The 21,008-nt window shown below is 47.1% G+C and overlaps 1 protein-coding gene across 1 annotated transcript in view; it reads right to left on the reverse strand.

Annotated features, from left to right (window-relative positions):
- Positions 1-139: 139 nt before the first annotated feature.
- TRIT1 (tRNA isopentenyltransferase 1) overlaps positions 140-21,008 on the reverse strand; it is a 92,440-nt gene continuing 71,571 nt past the window's right edge. Inside the window, exon 12 of the mRNA XM_044237905.1 lies at positions 140-384. The gene's annotated coding sequence lies outside the window, so the exon portion shown is untranslated. The remainder of the gene's footprint in view (positions 385-21,008) is intronic.

The raw sequence follows: 21,008 nt of genomic DNA on the forward strand, positions 1-21,008 counted from the left end.
CCACTGCCTTTATTTGAGTTATCCATTGCTGAATAACAAATTATATTCTAATAACAAACTACATACTACATTAAATACTAAATGTAGCCTCTGCATAGTAGAAGCATTTATTATCTAACATAGTTTCTGAGAGTCAGGATCCAGGAGTGGCTTTGCTGGATGGTTCTGGCTTCACAAGGCTGCAGTAAAGTTGTCAGCTGGGACTGTTCATCGGAAAGCTTGACTGGGGCTGGAGGACCCACTTCCAAGATGGTGCACTCACCCCTGGCAAGATAGTGCTGCTTGTTGGCAGGAGGCCTCAGCGTCTTCACCTTGTAGACCTCTCCATATGGAGGCTTGGGTGTCCTTGTGACATGGCAGTTGGCTTCTCCCAGACTGAGTAATCTGGAAGAGCGAGCAAGGAGGAAACCACAATCTCTTTAATGATCCAGCTGCTTAATGTCACTTCCACTTTATTCTACTCATCAGAAATGAGTAGAGGTCATGAGGTCCAATTCACAAGCAAGGCAAGGGGAATTGGGGTCTACCTCTTGAAAAGAGGAGTACTGAGGACTAAAAGGACACATTTAAAATCCATCACAGCTATTAAGTAGGATTTTTAAGTGATTTTGTTCAGCTTTTCTAGTTGTCCTTGGAAATACGATGAAAATTACCTAGTTCATCATAACCTGAGGTACAAGACTGTAAATTTGTTTTTTATTCTAGAAATACAAATTATTTGTCTTATTTTCTGCTGATTCTTTTTCTTTTTCTTTTTTTTAAGGAGAAAGCGGTCTATTTAAAAATATTTTATTTATTTATTTGTCAGAGAGAGAGAGAGAGAGGACAGTCAGAGGGAGCGGCAGGCCAAGGAAGAAGCAGGCTCCCCAATGAGCAAGGAGCCTGATGCAGGACTTGACCTCAGGATCCTGGGATCCTGACCTGAGCCCAAGGCAGATGCTTAAATGACGGAGTCACCCAGGTGCCCCCATACTGCTTCTCTCACACTAGTAAATATTCTACTGTCTTCCGATTTTTGCACAGTAATAAAAGGATATTCCAGGCTGTGATTGATTATTATTTTTATCTTTTCTTTTTTCTTCCTCCCAGGAAAAGAAGAGTCATGTTTAAGGTAGTTAAAAAAAAAAAAAAAACAAAAAACAAAACCTTAAGAACACCAAGTTTTAGCATCTCTGTTTATTTCTAATATTTTACTATAAATCTTTAATTTTCAAATATCAAAGCACTCCATTTGTCCTACTTATTAATAAGAATGAAAATGGGGGCGCCTGGGTGGCTCAGTGGGTTAAAGCCTCTGCCTTCGGCTCAGGTCACGATCTCAGAGTCCTGGGCTTGAGCACAGCATAGGGCTCTCTGCTGGGCGGGGAGCCTGCTTCCTGCTCCCTCCTTCCCCCCGCCCCGCCTGCCTCTCTGACAGATCACTACTTGTGATCTGTCAAATAAATAAATAAATAACTTTTAAAAAAATGAATGAAAATGAACTAATAAAAAGCCCAGTGGAAACAAATATTTATGAGCAGTGCAACTTGATAACCAGAGGACAATGATAAACCGGTGACTCTTCTAAGACACAGAGTGTTCCATTAAAGAATGCTCAGTACAATCGCGCAGTCACACAGGCACACGGCTCCTCTGGCTCAGGAGGAAGTCCCAGTTGGCTGCCATGTATTTAACAGTCCAGATGCCTGTATGGCAGGTGGTCACTGAACAGTCCTGACTTGAACTTCCGCTTTTATAACAGAATTCATATACTTAATTATGTTTATCGATTGTTACAGTTGTAATTGTACTATTTACCAAACACTAGGAAAGTATTTCAGTATTTTAACAACTGACACAGCCGTGCCCTTGATACCCCTGCCTAATCATCAGCCCTGAAAAGGGAAGGTTACTCATTACAGTATTATTGTTTGCAAAAGCAAAAGCCCAAGTGCCCCTTAATAAGGAAGGAACGGGCTACATAAATAATGGCACATCTCCACTATGGAATACTAGACAGCTGAAGGAAAAAAAGAACAAGGAAGCTCTCTACAGACTGAGCTACAAAACACACTGTTGAGTAAAACAGGTGAGATGCAGGGGTGCCTGGGTGGCTCAGTGGGTTAAAGCCTCTGCCTTCGGCTCAGGTCATGATCCCAGGGTCCTGGGATCGAGCCCTGCATCGGGCTCTCTGCTCATCAGGGAGCCTGCTTCCCCCTCTCTCTGTCCTGCCTCTCTGCCTATCTGTGATCTCTCTCTGTCAAATAAATAAACAAAATCTTAAAAAAAAAAGGGTGAGATGTAGAGCACTGTATGCCCTCCTTTGAGCAAAAAGGAGTGTGAATGAGTAGGAATGCGTATTTATATTTGGTTATATTTAGTCACATGAAAAGGATACATAAGAAATGATTAAAATTAATACTTATCATTTCATATATGGTTTCTTGGATGTTGTGAATATATTACTTAGCCAAAACATTGAATAGAATCAAAATGTGTTGGGGCGCCTGGGGGGCTCAGTCAGTGAAGCATCCACCATCAGCTCAGGTCATGATCCTGGGATCCTGCGATTGAGCCCCACGATGGGCTCCCTGCTCAGGGAGGATGTCTGATTCTCTCTGCCCCTCTGCCCCCTCCTGCTTATGCTTTCTGTCTTTATTGCTCGCTCTCTCTCCTGCTCTTTCTCCCGCTTGTGCTCTCTCTCAAATAAATAAAATATTTTTTAAATGTGTTGAAGTACTGAATGCTCAGTATAACAATAATAAATTTATTTCCCTTGATCCTGATCTCAGTTTCCCTGAGGGGCCTGGAGGACTGCTGAGTGCCTCCCAGTCATGGGCTTCCCCCGCTTTCCATTCAGGCTCAAGGACCTTGGTCCACTGCTCCCTCAGCAGTCCTGCCAGCCCTTGCCTCTGTCCATGCAGTTCTCATGTATTATCTCTTTGCATCCTCACACCAGTCCGAAGAGGTAGGTACTCTTTCTACTGAACAGATGGGGACTGGGGCTCCCAGGGCTGGACTCCTTGGAAAGAGGTCACAAAGCAAGTTTTTCCCCTGGGTGCTAGGCTGCTGGCATCCACCAGAGGGCAGAGAGAAGCCAGGAATTCAGACAGAGGCTCCCTGATTTCCGGAACTTCCCTTTGCCTGCCTTTGTGGTGAGAACCCTGGGTGATCAAGGGATCTAACCCCTCTTTATCACTTTACAAATGAGATAAACTGAGACCAGGGAAGGATAGGGACCCGCCTGGGGAAGTGGAAGTGGGGGGACGGAGTCAATCAGGAGCAGAAGTAGCACCAGAGCCCAGGACCCCTGCCTCCCAGCAGCTTGGACCCCTACCCAAACTCAGGTGACCCTGAGCACCTGAGGGGAGACAGGCTGGGCCCGGATTCTGCACAGTAGCCAGGGTTCTGACCCCAGCTGCCTGTGGCTGCACACAGAAAGGATACAGCTAGCTGTCCTTTCCTGAGCAAGGCTCAAATCATGAAGTCATTCCCAAGTTCTTGTAATGTGGGCAGAGCACCTCCCTCACAGGACTACTGTGAGGGTTTATGCAAAGCAAGTTCTCAAGAAGTGGCGGCTCTTTGACTGTTGTTCCTATTTCATTATCAATAGCACGTTGCCCAGCAACCAAAGGAAGCAGGTGTCTCTGATGCCCATTCTGCAGAAGAGGAAGTGGGGCATCAAGGGTCCCGAGCTGGGGCTCCTGGGACTCCAGGCCCTGGTGCCCACACTTGCCTCAGGAGGGCCTCTTTCTCTGGACTAATACTCATTCATTCACCTGAGTGTGTAGGGTGCTCTGTGAGCCTGGTCCTGAGTTGGGTGCAGGGTGCCATGTCCTGCACCCAGAGCCTTCAGGCTCCCCGGGTCTTGGCACTGAGTGTGGGCCCGGGGGGACAGAAAGCCAGCTGGAAGGTGCAGCTCCCTGCCACCTCTGCCTATCCAGGACTTGTTTCCCTTCCACACAGAACCACACATGGGGGTCAGAGCATGGGGTGGACAGCATCTTGCTGTCCTCAGAATAGCCTCAAGGTTATACCCACAGCCCCTTCATCCAGGGGCTGTCCCAAGGCCAGAGGGTCTGCTGGAAAGATGCCTCCCTCTAGTGATTATTGGAGCTGCTTCTAAGGACCCCCCTCCTGAGTCCCTGTCCCATTGTCTGAAGTGGGTTTAAGCCGGTGAAGAGAAGCCATCTCCAGAATGGTGTCTTTTTGCCCGGCCCAGGAAAGATCCACGGAGATAGGATTTGGCCTGGGAATCAGGGGTTCAGGTCACAGTTTGGGGCATAATCTTAACTGGCTCTGCCCCTGCAAATGACAGCATAGTTTGGGTCTGCACCCGCTCATGGAGAGGCAGAGCAAGTGTGGGCTGACATCCAGTTCCACTTAGCACAGCTGGGGATCCTGGAGGAGGGTGGTGTCCGCCTGCAGGAGACAGTCTTTTTCTGAATCACCTTAGGGCACCACACAGGCTGGAAGAGGCCCTGACCACAGAAGTCACTACAGATTATGATTTCAGGGGGAGGCTTAAGGCTGGTCTGGGGCTGGGAGCTGGGCCTGGGGCTCTCAGGTCCGTCTCTCTTTGAACAAAAGAGCTGAAGGGATGCAGTCTCTTGTCCAGACCCATGCACCTCTGGTCTTGCTCATGAGAAGGGGAGAAGGAAGGAGAAGGAACTGGTTATAGGCTGACCACCCCTTTGGGAGGCCAGCCCTCACCTCTGAGGAGCTGCTAGTGCTTCACTCAAGAGGTGTGCCCAGAATAGAGGGTGCCTGGCCCGCTCAGTTGGTGGAACACGTGACTGTCAGTCCCGGGGCTGTGAGTTCAAGGCCAGTGGTGGGTGTAGAGATTACATTTAAAAACAAAAACAAAAAAAAACAAACAAACAAAAACAGGTGTCCAAGGAAAACCACACCACAACCCTTGGGGTCTCAGTCTTCACTTTTCATTCTCCCAGGCCTCCAGTCCAGATCCACACCCCCAGATGCCTGCTGTTGATAATGCCCCAATACCCTTCTGGGTCCCTGGTTCAGCAGAGACCCACATCCATCCACTCTGCACCTGACAAGCCATTACTTCGAGACGGGCCTCCTGGCAGGGGGATTCAAGGCCCAGCACTCTGCAGCTACCACCGGCCCTGGATGCCATGGGGGAGGGCGGCCCGAAGAGGAAGTTCGGGGAGCCCAGCCAAGCCCATGGGTGGAAATCAGCCTGGAAGCCTCTGGGACGCACCCCCCCCCCCAACTCAGGGACAGCCAGGGAGGTGTTCCAGGCTGGGCCCTGAGGCCCCCGTGCAGCCTCCTGAGGCCATGTAAGGACCTGACCCAGCCTGGCCTGGAGGTCAGATTCCTCAGCGAGGAGCTGCAGGAGCAGAGAGAGGCGGCCAGTCCTGGCGGGAGGACTCCTTTGTTGCAGGTATTTTCTAAACGGTGAGGCTGGGCCGCCTGCCAGGTGCCAGGGCGCGGCTCTGGCCTCCCGCCCCACAAGCAGCTTTGCCGCCAAGCCCTGTGCCTGGCTCGGCGGCTCCTTCCCGCGCTTCCCCTGCCAGGCCCGGCAAGCAAACAGCAGGACCGGTGGGGGCAGACCAAGGGGCCAGCCTCCCGGCCCACCCAGCCTCATTTCAGGAAAAGGGATTCATCCAGGGCTTCTCCAGTGTTTGGCATGTAGAACTACATTCTTCTAAGACAACAGGTTAAAATAATAAAAATGCAAACTTTTGCTCGACAAAATATGGTAAAAACTGCCATGTTGGATATAGGCTTGGTCTGGATTTGAATCCCACCAGCTGTACAATCATGGCAAGTCATGGAGCCTCTCTGCGCCTGTTTCTTCATCTGAAAACTAAGGGTGATCGTTGTACCAACCTCATAGGAATGTTATGAGGATTTAACAAGTTCTTACACGTAAAGCTCTCAGAATAGAGTCCGGGGCATTGTATGCACCGCACAGGTATTTGCTGTGATGGTGGTGTGACATCAGTGGGGATAAAGTTAGTCAGGATGCTTGGCTGCACGGAATGGAACCCACTCGGGCAAGCTTAAGCAAGAGAAGAATTTACTACAAGTCCTCAGAGGTGTCACATGGAGCCAAAGGGTGGGGGACAACCAGGCCTCAACAGCAACAAGAACCAGGATCTTACAAGTCATTGGGCTGCCAGAAAGCTGGGTCTGTCTCTGAGCCTCCTTTGACCGCTTCTCCGAACACATGGCCAAATATGGCCAGCTCTCAGTCTCCTGGTAGGGGCGCAGCAGAAATGGACTGGCATCTCTGGATCCCAACAGCAAAATCATGGGAGGGAGAACCCATTGCTCTATTTGGGTCCTGTACCAAGAGTCCATCAGCTATGGCCAAGGGCAATGCCAGGGACTCAGTCCTATGGGGAGTCTAGTGCCCAGAGACAGCAACGTGGTTGGGCAGACATTACCTTTTTTTTTTTTTTTTTTAAAGATTTTATGTATTTGTCAGAGGGAGGGAGGGAGCACAAGCAGGGGGAGGGGCAGGAATCAGGAGAAGCAGGCTCCCCGCTGAGCAAGGAGACCAATGCAGGACTCAATCCCAGGATCCTGGGATCATGACCTAAGCCGAAGGCAGATGCTTAACCAACTGAGCCACCCGGGGGTCCCATGGACAGAGATTCCTACAAGCATCTCTCCACTCCAACGGTGCTCTGGAGTGAAGGTCACAAGACTTGTGCACCAATCCTGCTGTGGCCTCAGAAAATCCCCTATGCCTCTGGACCCTTTCCCTCTTCTGTTCATTCAGGGCTTTCTGCAGTCCTTTATCATAGAACTTAGGTTGTATTATATTTATTTGTTTATGTATCTCTCTCCCTCACTAAACAGTGATTTTCATTCATTCTTTCAATGTAATAAATATCTACCAAGGGGCAGCTGGGTGGCTCAGTCAGTTAAGTGTCTGCCTTCCACTCAGGTCATGATCTCCGGTCCTGGGATCAAGCCCCATGTCAGGCTCCACTGCTCAGCAGATATCCTGCTTCTCCCCCTGCCCCTGCTCATGCTCTCCCACTCTCTCTCGAGAGCTCTCACGCTCTCTCTCGAACAAATAAATAAGGATTTTATTTATTTGTTTGTTGGTTTATTTATGAAAGAAGGTAAGTAAGAGAGATCACGGAGAGGGAAAAGCAGACTCACCGCTGAGCAGGGAGCCTGTTGTGGGGCTCTATCCCAGGACCCTGAGATCATGACCTGAGTCAAAGACAGACGCTTAACTGACTAAGCCACCCAGGCACCCCCAAAAAAAAAAATCTATAAAAATAAATTTGCCAGCACCAGCCATGTGTTAGGGACAGAGAGAGGAATCCAGCAATGCTTGCTGCCCTCTGGGAGGTTTGGTCTATACTCCAGAGGCACAGAGTCACATGAAACAGGTCAGCCTCGTTGTCCAACTCATCCCAAGTTTGGGCTCTGGGACCTTTCTTTCCCACACCAATGATACTCAGTGTCAAGACCCTACCCTCCTGGGTGCCTGGCTGACTCAGTCAGTAGAGCATGCAACTCTCGATCTTGGGGTTGTGAGTTCAAGCCCAATGCTGGGTATAGAGCTTACTAAAAACAGACAAAGACAGAGAGAAGGAGATTCTGCTTTTTTGTTCTATGAGGCTTACAAGGTTCCTAAGCTGTTAGGAAAAGTGGGGACCACAGGAAATGGCTCACATGAGGCATGGCATGGGTGGGGCCCATTTCTGCTGAGTGACTCAAGGGCAGCAGCAGGCGGCTGACAAGAGAGCAGAACAGTGACTGTGGCCCCTCAGCACAGGGGACCACAGCACTGACACGGGGGGCCACGGACAGGGGCCACGGACAGGGGCCATGGACCAGTACCATGTGGGCCTGGCTGCCACCACGCCACCAGCTCTGCCACTGGACAGTCGGTTGGTGCTGACTCTGCTCCTCTCTAATCTCCAAGTTCAACTCCTGTCCCCATTCATTGCCTGGGTGACCCCCACCCAGCGTTCCCATGAGTGGGATGGGCCAGGCACTTGGTTTGTTTTACTCATGACCGAAGCACACGCTGTTCAGTGCTTCCCACTTCTCTGGGTTCTCAAAATCTCTCCTCTCCATCAAGCCCACAGCTCAGCTTTCAAAACCGTTCATGTGCGTGTCCACATCAATGCGTACTTTGGAAGCTGAAAAACTAAACATAATCTTTTCCTTTCTCCTTGCCTTTCTGTTATAAGGACTAATTCTTGAAGGTGATATGAATGCCTCTGACTGACTGGGAGGGTCACACACGAGGAAGTGTGGAAAAGAAAAACACAAATATTAGTATTTCAGGATGTTCCCTCTCACACACGTCATGAAATGACTGTAAATACGTGATAGGGCCTCTGGTTCAGGTCGCAGAGTCCCAGAGTGCCAGCATGTGGTGGGAGGAGACAGCAGGAAGGCCTGCGCCCAAGAGGTGACACTGAGGGGAGCCTTAAAGGAATGGGTAAGAATTTCCAGGGAAATAGGGTCATGAGGAGAGCCTTCCAGACAGTATCAATAGCACTGAGAACATAGGAGGAAACCCTAACCATGTGCCAAGCACTGTTCTCATAAGAATTTTTTTTTTTTGGTAAGATTTTATTTTAGGGGCACTTGGGTGGTTCAGTCAGTTGAGCATCTATCTCTTGATTTCGATTCAGGTCGTGATCTCGGGGTCATGAGATCGAGCCCCACATCAGTTTCCCCACTCAGCGCAGTCTACTTGTCCTTCTCCCTATGCCCCACCCCCTGGTCATGCGCGCGTTCTCTCTCTCTCTTTCTCTCTCTCTCAAATAAATAAATAAAGTCTTTTTTTAAAAAATGAAGCATTGGGGCTGCCTGGGTGGCTCAGTGGGTTGGGCCTCGGCCTTCGGCTCAGGTCATGATCTCAGGGTCCTGGGATCGAGTCCCGCATCAGGCTCTCTGCTAGGCAGGGAGCCTGCTCCTTCCTCTCTCTCTCTACTTGTGATCTCTGTCAAATAAATAAAAATCTTAAAAAAAAAATGAAGCATAATGGATTGGAGGGGGGCAAAACCAGGAGCAGAGAACCCACTACACAATCTGGATCACGCATCAGTAGCCCATCGACTGATTGTTTTAACAACCTAGGTGAGAGACAAGTGCTCTGAAGAGTGACAGCTGGAACACATGGGTTCCAGGAATGGTGCATGGTTGGGTGGTGTGTAGGGTATCCACATCCTGATGCTGGGAACCTGTGAATGTCACCTTACTGGGATTATCTTGGTTATCTGAATGGGCCCTGTGTAGATCTCAAGGGTCCCTATTAGAGAAGGAGAGAGATCAGAGGTTTGGAAAGGCAGCAATGTGACAGGAAGGCAGAGACCAAGGTGGTGCAGCTCTAAGCCAAGGAGTGTGGGTGGCCTCTAGAGGCTGAGACAAGGAAGAGATTTTCCTTTAGAAGCTTCAGAAGGAAACAGCCCTGCTAACACCTGGATATTAGCCTCATAAAACTCATTTCAAACTGTCAGATAATAAATCTGTGTTGCTTTAAGCCAATAAGTTTGTAGTTATTTATCAGCAGTAGGAAATAAATACAGATGATAAAACCTGGTGACCAGGTAGTTACTATGGGGTGTCCTAATTGGATGCGGGGCCACCAAATGTGGGGTGCCCTGATTGGGTGGAGGTCGATGACGCAGATGCTGATGGAATTCACCCAACGCAGAACAAAAGAGAAGTTTATTGAATACACTGCAAGGAAGCAGTTGCAGGCCAGCAGAGGAGAGACCCTCTGACACGAGGCGGTGGGGAGGGGCCACAGTTGTAGAGCAGAGTGAGGGAATATGGGGACATATGGAATTTTTCCCTTTCTGGTGATCTTAAGAACTGAACCCAGTTGTAACTGGTCAGCAAGGGCCTATGGTTATTTATTTATTTATTAAATATTTTATTTATTTGACAGAGAGCAGGATCACAAGTAGGCAGAGAGGCAGGCAGAGAGAGAGGAGGAAGCAGGCTTCCTGCCAAGCAGAGAGCCGGATGCGGGGCTCAATCCCAGGACCCTGAGATCATGACCCAAGCCGCGCCCCCCTATGGTTATTTAGAGGTGGGTCACTTCGTGAGCCTGTTTGCACGGAGCTCAGTGGTCGCTGGGGGCCTGCTGCCTTGCCCTGTGGTTCCAAAAGAAGGAAGGGTCACGAGAGGGTGGAGGATGACAGCCAGGATCCTGGCTCGGGTAATGGGGCTGGTGGCGAGAGCACTACAGTCAGAATGGAGAACTAGCAAGGAAAGGGCAGTTTGGGGAAGAGTGGAAGAAGGGTGGCATGTTCAGTCTGGAATGTATGTTTAAAGTGCCCGTGGGATGCCCTGGGGAGACGTCCAGGAGGAAGGTCCAGAGCCTCAGACAGAGCTGACAGCCATCTGTGTGCACTGGTCTGACACTTTCAGGGAGACCCTAATAGCTGCAGACCCGGGTTTCCCTTTCCAGCTCATACCCTGTGCCGTGGGGTTGAAAGTTACTCCTAGAGACGCCTGGGTGGCTGGTCCGTTAAGCGTCTGCCTTTGTCATGATCCCAGGGTCCTGGGATGAGCCCTGCCTTGGGCTCCTTGCTCAGCAGGGAACCTGCTTCTCCCTCAGCCTGCCACAGCCCCTGCTAGTGCGTGCCCTCTCTCTCGCTCTCTCTGACAAATAAAAAAGTAGAAGAAAGTCTCCTAAATGCAGTTGTGGAGCATTGCCACACCTGTCTGCATATCCTCCTCACACCCCAGTTTGGACTGGGTGGCAGCTGGACTCAAGATGAGACAGGCCAAATGGACTCTTCCAAGGAGGTGCCCTGTGTGTCCTCACGGCCACCAGGGCCTTGCAGGGCAGCCACGGGGCAAAGGTCCAAGCAAGGCCACTCTGCTGAGTTGCTCTGCTGGTTCCTGGGGGGACCCCTATCTCATTGTCCATTAGAAGATGCAGTTTAGTGGCTAGTTTAACTCGAGGTATACCTGTGGACAGCACCAACGTGTCTCCGACAGTGACAGAAATATCTCAGTGGAGTTTCCCATGGGTCAAATTAAACATTCAAACACCGAATACAAAGTGCATGGGGGCAGAAATCACATTATCAGTCAAAAAAAAGAAAAAGAAAAGCCTGCTCGTCCTGTAGAACGGGTGTGAGCTAAGGCCTGAGAGCAGATGAAATCATTCAGGGAAGGCCTGTGTCCTAAGAGAGAGGAGGGCCAGGAAAACCAGCTTCTAGAGGGTGGGCAAAGAAGGGTGGGGGTGTGGGGAGACCCTGACATACTCATCTTCTGGACATACCTATATAGTGGGAATTCAGAGGCTGCTTGGTGAATGGATGAATTTGTATTTTATCCTCCATAGACTATAGAAAGGACAGGGAAACTATGTAGTCCAGACCAAAAAAACACCCAGATACACACTGAGCATCTGGCTAACCAAGCAACTACATTAAGGGTAATACTGGCGTCCAGTCAGAAAGGCCTTAATATGCAAACTATACGAATATGGTGTTATCTGAGGAAAATGCTGAGTCTTACCAGTGAATTAAATAAAAGCAAATTCAATTACTTTAAGTTAATATTACAAGCCCATAAAACTAGAAAAAAAAACAGAAAGAGGCAACCAAGCCCTGAGTGGGTGAGGTGGGGAGACCCGGGGGACATGCGCTAGCTACAAATTTGACCAAGGCCACCGTGAAGGACAGGAGCTTAAACAATGTGCTCACCCTGGACCAGGGATCCTTGAGTTGCACATACAAAAAAACCACGGGGGCAAAAATAAAACCTCCATTTTATTGAGGAAACAAGGTCTCCAGGAACCCAAGGAAGCACCCTAGGCCTGGAGAGGATGAAAAACCAGGAACCAACCTGGGAACCAGGAAGTCAGCAGGAAATTATCTCCCCTCGTACACCTGCATCCTTTCTCCTCTGCAGATCTTTTTGGCCATGCACCCATTCATACAACAAATATTTATTTTGTGTACGTGCCCAAACATTACATTTCCGTGTTCAAGGGTACCCACAAAGACAGAGTTGCAGTTTGAAATTCTCAGGTGTCTGATTGGCCCAGCCTGGGGGTCCTCTACCGGGCTATTGCTACCCACTAAGGGTGTTGGGGTCTCTGATCTTTTTTTCCACCAGAGGATCCTTCCCTCTCTGTAAGTTAGTAAATGTGATTAGATAAACTGGGGAGGGGATGCCCCAGGGCAGAGAGACAGCTAGCATTAACCATTAAGGTACCAAAAATTCTGAGCTTTCTGCCCTGCTTCCAGCCAGAACAACCGTTAAACTTTTTCCTGCTTCCTCATTCCACATCGTTATCACCTTACCGTCTATTTTCTGCAGAGCAGCCAGGCTAATCCTTTAACACGCACATCACATCGGCTATATTCTTCCCTCACTAAAAACAGACAAAATAAAACAAAACCCAAAACCTAAAACACAACAACAAAGAACCCTCTTCAATTCCTTCACCTGCAATTAGAATAAAATGGCAAATCCTTACCATGACCCACCTGATCTAGCCCCTAGCTCTTTCTCTTTTACACATGGCCCACTCATTCACTCTGTTACCAGCACAATGGCCTTCTTGTTAGTCTTCGAATATGCCTAATGCAATCCCACCTCAGGACCTTTGCACTTGCCATTCCCTCTTGCTCCACAGCTGACTCCACATCATTCTGAACTCAGGTGATGTCATATCTTCTTCAGAGGGTCTTCCCTGGTCATCACTCCTAAAGTAGTAACGCCTACCTCCACACACATAATTAGTGACTCTACCTTGTTTTTGAGCTTTTTCTTTATAGGACTTAACACTTACAGACATTCTCTTTTTTTTTTTTTTTTAAAGATTTTATTTATTTATTTGACAGAGAGAGATCACAAGTAGGCAGAGAGGCAGGCAGAGAGAGAGAGGAGGAAGCAGGCTCCCCGCTGAGCAGAGAGCCCGATGCGGGACTTGATCCCAGGACCCTGAGATCATGACCTGAGCCGAAGGCAGCGGCTTAACCCACTGAGCCACCCAGGCGCCCTACAGACATTCTCTTAATTGTTAGTTTCTTCAAATGCAAGCTCTATTTGAGCAGGGATCTACTCTGTCTTGGTCTTTGATATTTTCCTAGCAGCAAAACTTAGCCAGCTTTCAGGAGACACCAAAAACCAACCAACCAACCCTGAATCACTTGGTTTCAATGTTCAGCCTTGCAGGCCTGTGGCTAAGTGCTTTAGAGTGACGGTTTTAAAGCTGGGCTGCCTGGGTTCACCAGCTCCCTCACTTTCCACTGCTGTAAACTTGCACAAGTGGTTGAATCTCCCCGTGCATAAGTCTCCCTGTATGCAAAATGGGGAGGATGATGGTGCCCACGGTGTTGAGCAGTGTGTTCACACTTGTGAAGGGCTTACAAAGTGCTTGTCACAGAATAAGCACTCATTCATTTTCACTGCTTTTACTCATTAATAATCATTAGTCCGTTCATCATTTAAAATTCTTTTAAATTTTTATTTATTTTTGAAATATTTATTATTTTATTTTTAAATTTTTAATTTTTAAATAAATTTTTACATTCATTTGAATTCTTAAAATTCATCTTTCATTGTTCTGCATTCTGGGTCTCATCTTTTATTTTCCTAACTTCATCAGTTTCGTCTGTGTTCTGGGAGATCATCTGAAGCCCATTTCCTGTATTCAGTAGACCTACTGTGCTCAAACTGGCATCCACTGCTTCCATGCAGTTTTTAACTCAAAAGCCACAGTTATACTCTCCTTGTCCTCCTTCCTTATCTCAGATTATTCTGTTTGCAGGACCGCTGTTTCCAAGTTCATGGTATACTTTTCTTTTTGAAACTAACTGGAATATCATTCAGGTACTGCCTCTCTTCCTACCTTTTCTCCTGTTCCTTGCAATAGGTCTTTTTCTAAGGTAGGTAGCTCCTCTAAATCTTCAGAGAAATGATAGATCATGCTCTCAACAACCACTGAATATTTCTTATTTATCCTCATGGAGCATCCTGGTTTGCCCAGAGTGAGGGATTTCCCAGGACATAAGGCTTTCAGTAATAACACCAGGAAAATCCCAGAAGAACCAGCCGAGTGGGTCACCAGACCTCCAGCTGCAGAGAGCATCAAGAAGGAGCTCTGTTGTATTGGTACAGACATTCCCCCAAACCTATTTTACTTATTTTTTACCTACTTAATTAATATCTTTTTTTTTTTTTTTAACGTACTCTCTACACCCAGTTTGGGTGTAGAGATCCTGAGATCCACACGATCTGAGATCCTAAACATGCAGAAGTCTCTCAGCAATAAAAGAAAACAACTTCCTTCAACCCTAAACCTCTAGCCACCCCTTCCCCTTCCATTCATTACTTAAAGAGTGGACCACCCTCACTATGGCCACTCTCCTCCCATTCACTCCTCAAACCACGGAGATGTGACTTCCATATTCTAACCAACGGCTGAGCCTTCTCTTACCAAGGTTACCATGATGTCCTCATGACTAAAAGCCACTGAATGCTTATTCCTTATTGGACATGGCTTTTCTACACATTCTTTCCTGCTGACTACTCCCCTCTCAAAGTTCTTTCCACTCGGCCTCCACGACCCCAGACTCCTGGTTTCTCCCTGCTTTCTCACTATGCTTCCATTTCGGATACAAGCTCCCCTTCCCTAATGGTTGCTGTTCCGCAAACTCTGTTCTAGAGCTCTCTCTTCTCACTACACACCCAGTGACCTCATCCTCAAATACAACCAAACCTGTTGACTTCGAGATCTCTATCTCCTGCCCAGAATGCTCACTGGGCTCAACCTGAATATCCAGTTCCTTACAACTTTCCTTTAGGCTTCTCCGCAGACACTTCCATCTCAAATCCCAAAGTGAACTCATCCTCTGCCCTGGGCCCAATCCTGCTCTTCCTCTGGTGCTCTCCATCTTGACCAAAGGAATCACCATCAGTCAACTGCTTGGGTGAGAAAGCCTTCTTTCCGACCCCTTCCCTCTCCTTCACCACACATATTTGATCAACCATCAAGTCCTGTGAATCCTAGGACTCTAGAATGCTCTACTTTACTATCCCCCACCTCTTGGCTGTCTCCAGCCAATTCATTCTCCAAAATGTATCAGAATCATCTATCCACTAAACATATGTGATACTGTTATCCTGGGGTTGAAGGTTTACAGGGCCTTCTACAACCTGGTTCCTGCAGAACTCTCTAGCCTTTTTTTTTCCCCTAACACTCCCCCCTACCTAGCCCACTCCCATAGTTTTTTCTGGTGTTTTCTTAGATGCTATTTCCTCTGAAAGCCTTCCCCGATGCCTCTGAACCAGGTCAGGCACAATCATGAGTGTTTCCTGAACATCTCTATTAACAGTATTTATCAAATCCCCTGAAAGATCATGGAAGACTTGAACTCTCTGAAGACAGCAGCTGTCTTGTTCACTGATACATCTCTAGCACCTGGAATGGTGTGTAGTAAGCACTCATTAAGTCTGCTGAATAAATTAACAAACAGAAGTTCCTAATTATAAAGCTTTTATCTGTTTATTAGATTAGGCTCCCGAAGTCCTCTACTTGCCTTGGTGCTAGTCCAGTCCCTGCACCTGAAGAAAGTACTGTGCACCTGAAGAATTTCTCTCTCAAAATAGCTAGAAGCAGCATGATATGGTGGCAAGAGTCCCACTCGTGAGCTAGGAGACCAGGGCGCCAATCAGATCTGCTACTCTTAGTGCTCTTGTGGGTGACCCACTTAACCTTTCTGGGCCTAAATTTCTCCATCTGCAAAATAAAATGGCTAATATAGATCAGTGATTTTCAAAGTGTGCTCCATAGGGGAAGAGACTTGAATTGGAGGGTCCAGAGGCCCCTGTGACCCACCAAGACCCAAGCCACTCTGCTTCAATCTATATTATGTGTTAGGAGTTTTGGTAAGGTTTTCACTTGGGGCATAAAAAAGGGTCCATAGCCAAAGCTAGTTTGAAAACTGTACCAGATGACTGCTGAATTCTGTGCACCCTTTACATGCTGACATTTAAAACAACTGAAAGCCATGGGCGTCAGTATCAAGAAGATAGTTTCTAAAAGCATGTGAAGATTCTGAGGAAGTTTGGAGAGGGTGGGCTGGCTCTTCCATCCGCTGTCAAGAAACCACTGGTTTTCATGTAACTCTGCCCTGTTATGCACATCTAGGAGGACACAGAGGCATTTCTGAATCCACAAAAATGAGTTAGATAAAGGTCTTTATCCCTCAATCCCCTGATATTAACAAGGAAGCTCAGACAGAAGGCAGAGGCCTAAATGGTGTGTTTTTTTGAGATTTTATTTATTTTGACAGAGTGACAGAGGGAACACAAGCAAAGGGAGTGGGAGAGGGAGACACAGGCTTCCTGCCCAGCAGGGAGCCTGATGTGGGGCTCGATCCCAGGACCCTGGGATCATCACCTGAGCCGAAGGCAGAAGCCTAATGACTGAGCCACCAAGGCACCCCTAAATGGTTTTAAGTCTTGCTTCAGGTGGCTCATCAGCCCACGTCTGCTGACTCAGAGGCTGATCCAGCCTCACACCCAAGAATGCACTGTCCTGGGGCCTTGCATAGATAGGGCCTTCCTTTTGTGTGGGAAGTACTCAGTGGTCAGCATGGGCCACTGACTACATTCAGACCTGGGCATCACTTGCTTGCCTAGGTCTCTGTCGGGGACACCCTATTGTTTGGTTTATCAGCATCAATCCCACATGCACCCTTTTCTTAAGAACTGTTTTTCCCACAGCCCCATTCCTTCTAATCACAAAGTTCTTTTTTTTTTTTTTTTAAAGATTTTATTTTTAAGTAATCCCTATACCCAACATGGGGCTCAAACTTACAACCCTGAGATCAAGAGCCGTGCGCTTTACCAAGCCAGCCAAGCACCCCACTAGTCATATATTTCTACGGGGACTGGCCATATTCTTAGGTGACTGGCTCTCCTGCTTCATCTGGGGTAAGAAGAGCATTCAGCTCTACTTGGAGTCCTTCCTCTTTCCTTGGGATTTTTAAGCTTGCAAGTCAGGTGTACTTCTTTGCAGGGGAGCAAAGCTGTAAGATGTGAGGTGTGGAAGCTTCCAGTAACCCTCTGAGGAAAACTTGTTTGCATGGAGAAAAAAGCAAAGTCATCAGGCAGAGAAGAGGAAGGGACAGAGACAGTGTTGGTTGTGTGGAGCCCCTGAAGGCAGCTGTACCCACTGCTCAACTGTATCTTAGCTGCTATTCAGGAGGGATCAGCTGTTCAAGGTGTCCTTGGATCCTACGAACCAACAGATCTTTCTACCTAAATTAATTCAGATTGGCTTTTAGGCCCTTACAACAGAACTGACCCCAACTCTACATTAAGTCACTCAACTAGTAGGAGTCTGTTTCCTCACCTGCAGAACCTATTAGAAAGATTTTTGGCAAGGACTAAGGAGATATGTAACTTTGTTAAAAATGTACTAAGCTGTAATTACGTAAGGAGGGACTATGACCTGTCTGATGATGAATATGATGGCAAGTGCTACCGAGGTGGAGGTAGCACAAATGATCCTTGCTGCTAGAAAGACAAGGGTGTTGTTGACGAGAAGGCAGGAGCTCAGCAGTGGACATCCACTGTTCGTCTGTCCAATTGCCCTACCCCACCCCCCCAACACTCTACTTCTGGGTGTCCATTTGATTTCCATGGGAACTGCCCTATTCTTTGAAAATCCCATTCCTAGCCTGGCTGATTGATGGGCTTCAGGATAAGCACCAGACCCAATTAAGGCTAATGAACCCCTTTCCTGGGTCTCTTCTTTTTTTTTTTTTTTTTTTTTAAGATTTTATTTATTTATCTGACAGAGAGAGAGCACAAGTAGGTACAGTGGCAAGCAGAGGGAGAGGGAGAAGCAGGCTCTCCACTGAGCAGGGAGCCCGATGCAGGGCTTAATCCCAGGACTCTGGGATCATGACCCGAGCCGAAGGCAGAGGCTTAACCCACTGAGCCACCCAGGCACCTCTGGGACTCTTTTTTCAAACTGTGGCAAGATATACATAACGTAAAATCTATTATTTTTTTAAAGACTTTATTTTATTTGAGAGAGAGAGAGAGAAAGTAGGGCAAGGGGCAGAGGCAGACTACCCACTCAGCATGGAGCCCAATGTAGGGCTTGACCCCAAGACTCAGAGATCATGACCTGAGCTGAAACCCAGAGTCAGACACTTAACTGACTGAGTCACCAAGGAGCCCCTAAAATCTATGATCTTAAACCATTTTCAAGTATATAGTTCAGTAGTGTTGAGCATTTCACACTGCTGCACAACCAATCTTCAACTTTTTCGTCTTGGAAACTTGAAATTCTATACCCATTAAACAACTCCCCATTTCCTCTGCTCTCCAGGCCTTGGCAAGCACCATTCAACTTTCTATCTCTATGAATTTGACTACTTTAGATCCCTCATATAGGTGGAATCATACACTATTTGTCCTTTTTGTGCCTGGATTATTTTATTTAGCACAATATCCTCAAGATTCATCCATGTTGGACCACTGTCAGAAATTTCCTGCCTTCTCAAGACTGAATAATATTCCATTGTATGTATATACCACATTTTGCTTATCCATTTATCTGGCCATGGGCACTTGAGGGTTATTTCCATTTTTTGTCTACTGTGAATAATGCTACAATGAACACGGCTGTACAAAAATCTCTTCAAGACCCTGCTTTCAGTTCTTTTGGGTACACACCCAGAAGTGGAACTGCTGGGTCATTCGGCAATTCTATTTTTGATTTCTGGAGGAACCACTGGACTGTTTTCTGTAGCTGCTGTACCATTTTGCATTCCCACCAATATTGCACAAGGGTTTCAGTTTCTCCACATCCTCATCAACGTCTATTATTTCCTGGTTTTTGATAGGAGCGAACCTAATGGTTGTAAGATATCCTGGCACTTCAGAACTTTAGAGAAAGATCAGCACAATCTCTCTGCTGTAAGAGCTCTAAGTGGTCAAGCTTAGGTGCTACTGGCAGCCTGGTCTGCATCATGTAGAAAAAGCCTGTTTGCAATGAGAGGAGAGAGCGGCGTCTCCAGCAGCATCAGATTAGGTAGTACTAGTTGTGCCTGGGGCTTTTCCATCCTTGAATCTGATGAGACACCTAAGTAACCCTATCATAAACTCACCTTTTTGCTTCAGTTAGAGTCTGGCTTACTTCATTTTTTTTAAAGTAGGCTCCATGCTGGGTGCCCCAGTGTGGGGCTCAATCTCACAACCCTGAGAGCAAGACCTGAGCAGATCAAGAGTTGGACGCTTAGCCCACAGAGCCACCCGGGCACCCCAGAGTTTGGCTTATTTCATTGGTAACCATGAGTCTTAACTAAAATAAACATCTTAGTAAAAGGGTTAGTTCTTCGGGAATCTTTTTTGCTTTTTCTTTTCTTGATTCCTTCTTACAAGTAGTTGGGATATAAATAATTTGTACATTGAAAAAGCCCTACAGGAATGTCCTTAATGAAGCAGCATAACGGTTAGAGCATGGGTTTGGAGTCAGCCCAACCTGGCTTCATATCCTAGCTCAACAAATATTTAGTGCCTTGCAAGCTGCAGGCCCCCAGCAGGTGCCAGGGATAAAGCAGTTAACAATGGACAAAACCCCCTGCCCTCACAGAGCTTTCTTTCTAGTACTCAGAAAATATCTGTGTGTCGACTACGTGCCAGTCACCAGTAAGCACTCTGAATATATACGCCTGTTTATAAGGTGGGGATAATAAATTACCTTGTCCGTTTGTTTAAAGGAATCATTATAAGGTATGCATGTGCTTAACACACAAGGCCTGCCTGACACACAGCAAGCACTCAATGAGAAGCAGCCACGTTTATGTTTAGACACAGCGGCATGCCTTGCAGGAACTAGCCTCAGTATCTGTTGGGGGCCCAATGTATGTCCTACATACGTCTCAAAATAGGACTGACACCTTGACAGAATTTCCTCTCCAACTGGAGCCAGAGATAGCTAGAGGTGATACGCACTTTAGCAGAATAATGAGGCAAAAGAATACGGTGGGTGAGAACTAAGACTTTGGAGCCACCCACCTAGATTCAAACCCCAGCTTGCGCTCAGGGAAAGGACTTAACTCTTCCAGTTTCCTCAGCTGAAAAATAGGACTAATATCAACGATGATATTACCTCACAGAGCTGTTGTGGGGATTAAATGAGTTATTATACGTAAAGTACTTAAAACCTGTCTGGCACATACTGCTATGTAAGTACTTCCTAATGTTACTTATAAACTGCTATGGAGGTGCACCTGGATGGACCTGATCTCAGGGTCTTGAGTTCAAGCCCCACAGTGGCCAGAGATTACTTAAAAACAAAAACAAAAAACTACTATGGCGGGGGGGGCGCCTGGGTGGCTCAGTGGGTTAAGCCTCTGCCTTCAGCTCAGGTCATGATCCCAGTGTGCTGGGATCGAGCCCCGCATCGGGCTCTCTGCTCAGCAGGGAGCCTGCTTCCTCCTCTCTCTCTGCTGCCTCTCTGCCTACTTGTGATCTCTCTGTCCAATAAATAAATTAAAAATCTTTAAAAAAAAACTACCATGGGAACACATAGGAAGGAGACACTAAGCTTCCTTAGTCCCAACGAAGCTTTGTCTAAGGAGAGGACATCAGATTTGGGCCTTCAAGGATATATAGGAGTTCACTAGGTAAAAAGTAGCAGAAAGCATTCCTGATGAAGAAAACAGTTTAAGCAAATGAGCTAAGCCATGAAGAAATCATATGCGTTAAAAAACAACAAGGGCCCTGGCTGGTTCATCCACTGGAGATAGGACTCTTGATCTCAGGGTCATGAGTTCAAGCTCCAATTGGGTATTTTAATAAAATAAAAATTTTTAATTAAAAATTAAACTTTTAATTTAATTTTTAATTAATTTAAAAATTTTTTTAATTAAAAAAAACAAAACAAAACAGTAACAACATCTAGTAAATGGTAGACAATACACCAGGCACCATTTTAGGCCATGAGCGTTGTGGATCACCAACCTAATCAGTTTTAACTTAGAGCTTGACCTGATAACTTCTGGGAACTGACATGACACCAT

Source organism: Neovison vison, chromosome 2, assembly GCF_020171115.1.
Source record: "Neovison vison isolate M4711 chromosome 2, ASM_NN_V1, whole genome shotgun sequence".
In the NCBI taxonomy this organism is placed as follows: Eukaryota; Metazoa; Chordata; class Mammalia; order Carnivora; family Mustelidae; genus Neogale; species Neogale vison.